The sequence below is a fragment of the Phyllostomus discolor genome, chromosome 2 (assembly GCF_004126475.2).
Source record: "Phyllostomus discolor isolate MPI-MPIP mPhyDis1 chromosome 2, mPhyDis1.pri.v3, whole genome shotgun sequence".
Classification (NCBI taxonomy): domain Eukaryota; kingdom Metazoa; phylum Chordata; class Mammalia; order Chiroptera; family Phyllostomidae; genus Phyllostomus; species Phyllostomus discolor.
Genome location: NC_040904.2, coordinates 213,238,726 through 213,244,419, shown reverse-complemented (window position 1 = coordinate 213,244,419; position 5,694 = coordinate 213,238,726).

The window sequence follows — 5,694 nt, the reverse complement described above, 5'->3', positions numbered from 1 at the left end:
GGAAGCCCTCTGCCCATCCCGACCGCTTCCCACCACGAAGCCACCGAAGCCCAGGACTGAGAGGGACCATGGCCCCGCTGGCCTAGCAGCTACGTCACTGGACAAGCACTTCCCCTTCCCCTTGAAGACAGTCTGTAAGCTGTGATGCAAGTGCAGATGCAAAAATGATCCCTGAAGTTAACACTGGCTTAAAGAAGGTCAAGTTTTATTTATCCCCTTAGGTACAAAGCCAGAGATGGATAGTCAGGGCTCAATGATTTAGCTGCTCCCCAAAGTTGTCCAAACACCCCAGGCTCCTGCTACCCTCCTCAACACCCAGTTTTCACCTCATGGTCCAAAACAGCTGCTCCAGCTCCTGCCATTGCACCCACACTCAGCCAGCAGACCTGACCCAGAGATTGCTCTCATCCCTTTGGCTATTATCCCACTGGCTAGACCTTAACTGGAAGGGGAGAGTGGAAAAACAACTGTTAGGTGGAGAGCCAGGGGCCCAGCTGTAAAATCTATTGCCGTGTTAAGACAGAGAGGTGGGTACTGGGGAGACACCCGCCGTGCCTCCCCAGAGGGCTCCTGTGGGAAAATGCAGGCCATTCCATGGCACATTTCCCAGAGTGCACTGCGTGGAGTTATGAAGAATGTCGCATTTTGTTTTACTTGGAACTCACAGGCATCCTGGGCACGGCTCCGCCTTGTTGTTATTCCAAAACCACGTTCCAAGACAAAAATCTCATGGCTTTTGTACTTTGCTGCTGGTTCCGAGGTCGACGAGGTAGCCAGGCCGCTTAGGTTCAACTCTAGGGCCCTTTCCTACAAGCCACATGACCTTGGGCAGGTCACCCCACTGCCTGCGCCCCCATTTCCTCATCTGTAAGATGGGGATCATCGCTCTTGCCACATGACTGTCGTGGGAGTGCGTGTGGGGGCGCCCAGCTCAGTTTGGGGGGCACTGGCAAAGCTCAGTAACACTGTTCATTCTATCACTGCTCCGCTCCTGCGTCCGTGGTCCCGTCTCTGAGTGTCAGCTTCCTCACGGGCGACATCAGGGGCGTATGGCTGCAGGGGACCCCTCCTGTCTCTGTAGCTCCCCCTCCTATCAAGGTGTAGAGCTTCGTTCCAACCCCGTGCGTCTGGGCTGGGCCTGGGGCCGAGCGACAGTGTGCTGCCCTGGGCCTGACCTTTGAGAGAACAGACAGCTCCCACTTCCTCCCTCTGGGAACCCCAGCGGCCATGTGGCAAGGGAGGCCACGCAGCTGCCTGGACAGGCCCACGTGGAGGGCCAGGACGCACCAGGCTCCAGGCAGATGAGTGAGCCGTCCGGGAAGTGATTCTTGCAAACACTCCATTCACCCAGCCGAGGCCTCGTGGAGCTGGAGGGAGGATCCTCCCGAGCCCCCCCACGGAGCTGTGACCTCTGACCTCTGAGCAGATAACCGATCGCGGTTCGTGCTGCAGAGACAGTGGCCAGGAAGACAGTTTGATACGGAGAAGTGAGATGTGGTGGAACCGAAAACGCGGAACTCAAAACACGTGGCTTGGTCTGAGGTCCTCCAGGAAACCGTTAGTGAAAGTTCGCAGGCTCACAGGGCAATGAGGAACCTGCTATGGAAGCAACCTGCGGAAGCAGCCGTAGCCCGCGTTAAAGCAAGGCAGACACCCGGTTTGGTTTTTTTTTTTATTTATTTTTAGACAGAGGGGAAGGGAGGGAGAAAGAGAGGGAGAGAAACATCAATGTGTGGCTGCCTCTCACATGTCCCCTGTTGGGGACCTGGCCTGCCACCCAGGCACGTGCCCTGACTGGGAATCGAACCGGTGACCCTTTGATTCACAGGCTGGTGCTCAATCCACTGAGCCACATCAGCCAGGGCTGCAGACACCTGTTTTAATCTCCTCTTCGCCCCATTGGTGACAGATGGATCCCCACCTCAGGGCTGTGGGAATGGCCGACAGATGGCACGGAGGGCAGTGTATGAGTCACGTACACTCACCACTCGGGGAAAGAGGACACCGCAGGCCGTGCAAGGCCACACGGGGCAGCCCTCAGGAACAGCGTGGACAGCCCGCGGGTTGGGGGACAGGCTGCGCAGTATCAGGAGGGCGTGGTGCCCCTGGTTTGATGGCGGAGGACGTGACGGCCTTGTTTGTGTGACCCTGCCGGCCGGCAGGGAGCAGAGCCAACAACGCACAGGGACAGGCAGGGCGGGTGTTTGGCCAGGGGACCTTCTCACCGGGAGTGGGGCCGGGGTCAGGGGGGCTTGCCTTTGGGCCGTTGGAGGTCCTTCGGATTTCACCAGGAATCAAGGCAGTGGGGCCTTCACGTCCGTCTTTATACCACGGTATTTAGCCAGCGTGCGGCAAGACAGGAAAAAGGAATGCCACGGACACAGAGACCTAGTTAAAGCGATTCCCAAGCAGAATGTCAGAGATGCCAGCTGTGTTCTCTCAGCCGCCGGTGACCGAATGCAGGAGGAATGAGGGGTGGGGGAGCAGCCGTCCGGTTTCAGGAGAGCGAGGAGGGAACACGGAGGAGCCGGGACTCTCCGGCTGCCGATCCGAACTCTTAAATCATTTCATGTTTTTAAACAATGGAGTTGCTTCCTTTTCTAATAGAACTTATATTAAAACGAAAGCTTTTTTTAAAAAAAATATTTTTATTTATTTAGACAGAGGGGAAGGGAGGGAGAACGGCGCCCCCCAGGCATGTGCCCTGACCCCCAGAATTGAACCGATGACCTTTTGGTTTGCAGGGAGGCACTCAGGCCACTGAGCCGCGCCAGGGAGGGGATCAGATGAAAGCTTTCATTGTTGGCAATCTTGATTCTCTATCTACAAAGGAGTTCCATAAGGCTATCAGCTGATTTCTCAAAAGAAACCTTACAGGCAAGAAGGGGCTGGAATGAGGCAGGAGACAGAACAGGAAGGACTCTGAGACTGCAGTACTGTCACTGGCCAGCACTTAGCACCCTGGTTGCCAGGAAACGCCCTTTACCAATGAGGTGGAATAAACAGTAAACCGAGGCAGGGAGGAGGAAGGAGACAAGTCTCACACGCTAACCCAGCAGTCCTGTGCCTGGTCTGATAATACTGCCAGGTGTTTCAATATCACAAGAAACACTATATTAGCAAGAAAGAAAGAAAGTCCTTGAAATTCTATGTAGCATTTCCACTGTCTGGGAAAGACAGCCTTGAAACTGGGCTTTCACCCCAAGGCCTGAATGCGGGAGAGGGTCCCCGGTGCTCAAAGAAGGAGCCCATAAAACAACTTTGGTGAATTGCCTACCTCTGGTCACTGTTTTACGAGGAGTCCGTGATGCTTCCAGAAAGAGCCCATAAATAACGTTGGAAAGTGCCCCAATTTTAATTAACTGCCTCCTGTCACGTATCTGTTTTACAACAGGATGACCAAATGGGGTCTGGGGCAAGATAAGGATTCGGGCGGACAGACCCCCATTCATCCCTAAGTTTGGGTCATCACCTTCCCCCGGGAAAGCTGGCGCCACATTTACGGGTTCATCAATATGTAACCTTTTCCCTCCTATCCCACCAACTATATAAGTCCTGAGAACAAAGGGCTCGTTCTCTCCCTCTCTCTCGGGGGCTCAGGATGCTCTCGCTCTCTCGGGGGCTTTTGGCTCTTGGGCCACACAGGGCCTCTGGCCACCCGGCCTCAGGCTGCCCAGGGGTTTGCCACCCTGGTCTCCAGCCACTCTCGCTTTTCTCACCCTGCTTTGCCCTGAAACTTTCCCTTTCACCCCCTACTCCACCTGGTCCTGTTCTCTTCCAGGGAAGTGAGCCACTCATAAACTGATTACACACTACTAGGTTTGCTGATATGTAATTCTTTACGTGTGTCAGCAAGAAGAACCAGGTCTCTCCCGTCAACAGAAAGAAGTATTCCAAGTCATGAAAGGCACGGCTAACCTACATCCAAGATCGCTCTATCCAGCAAAGCTATCATTTAAAATGGAAGGGCAGACCAAGTGCTTCCCAGATAAGGTCAAGTTAAAGGAGTTCATCATCACCAAGCCCTTATTATATGAAATGTTAAAGGGACTTATCTAAGAAAAAGAAGATCGAAACTTGAAACGGTTAAATGACAACAAGCTCACAGCTATCAACAACTGAACCACAAAAACAAAAACTAAGCAAACACCTAGAACAGGAACGGAATCACAGAAATGGAGACCGCATGGAGGGTTTTCAGTGGGGAGGGGGCGGCGGGGGGAGAAAGGGGGGGAAGGTACAGGGAATAAGAAGCATAAATGGTAGGCACACGTTAGACGGGGGGAGGGTAAGAATAGTGTAGGAAATGGAGAACCGAAGAAGAACGTATGTGTTCGACCCGTGGACATGAACTAAGTGGGAGGGAATGCCAGGGGGTGGGGGTGCAGGGAGGAGGGGGACAAAGGGGAGAAGAGAATGGGGACAACTGTAATGGCATAATCAATAAAATATACTTAAACAAAAATAAAAGAAATAAAAGAAGCCGAGGGGGGGGAATAAAACCAAAGCAATGTTACAATAGTGAAACCAAAAAAGAAAGAAAGAAAGAAACCTTGACTCTCTTTGTTCCTGGGACGGAACCTGGCAGGGGACTCATCCGCCTTGAAATGTAAACAAATGCCCTGTCCTGCCAGGGTCCCGGGTCCTTTAGGCGAGTTCTTTCCCTGCAAATTAAGCTCTGTTTCCACTGAGAGCTCAAGGACACAGAGCAAGTGACCCCTGCAACAAGCGGACCATTTGGAAAGCCGAGACAACCAAAAGTTACCAAGACGGTATTTTCCAGGCAGAGTTCATTTTTTTTTTTCTGGTACAGCCACATACTGTTCCCCAGAGGAAACGGTCTGCGGCATCAAAGCGGCTGCTCAGAGGGCCCAGGGGCCGGCCCGTCTCCGGGATCTGCCTCCGGGTCAACAGGCATGTGGGAAATGGACGGACCCATTCCGGCTGCCACGAGCCCCGCGCCCTTTGCTGTTTCCTCCGCGTTTTCTTGTGTCCTTTCCATCACCACCTTACTCAGCCGGCATAAACGCCCCGCTTTAGAGACGAGGCAGTGGAGGCTCGGAGAGGTGGTCACACAGCTGAGATGTGAGCTCTGGTCTCTCTGAGGGTAAAATTCACGTGCTTTCAATCAGACCCACAAAGTCCCAGATCTCAGTGGGGGAGGAGGCTCCGTGGCAAATGACAGACATCCTTTGCATATTTCAGTGCCAAACCCTGCAACACTCACCTGCATCAATGAGCAGGGTGGGGCGTGGCTGCCCCCGCCCCAGTCTGATCTGGGCGCCCGCTCCCTGCGGGGCACTTGGCACTGTCATTCATGGAACCTCTGCTGATTGCGGCTACCCTGTGATGGACAGTCCCTGGTGCAGTGGCCCGTGGCCAGAGGGGGACCCGTGGGGCCAGACTGAGTGAGCCTGAATCACACTCAGCTGTGTGCGGCTGAGTGAGTGAGTCAGCGGCCTCCGTTTTCTCATCTGTGAGGCGGTGGTGATGTGGCCATCAGCCCCCCAGAGCGGCCAGGAGGAATGAGTGAGTTCAGGCCTGTACACGTGCCGGGCGTATAGCAACCACAGTCCGTTCACCATCATTGTTGTTGCTATTGTTGTTATTGTTTTTTGATGAGTAGATGGATTTAATTGCAAGCCCGTAAGGTAGACAGGCAAGGCTGTAGTCACCCCCATTTTACAGGCGAGA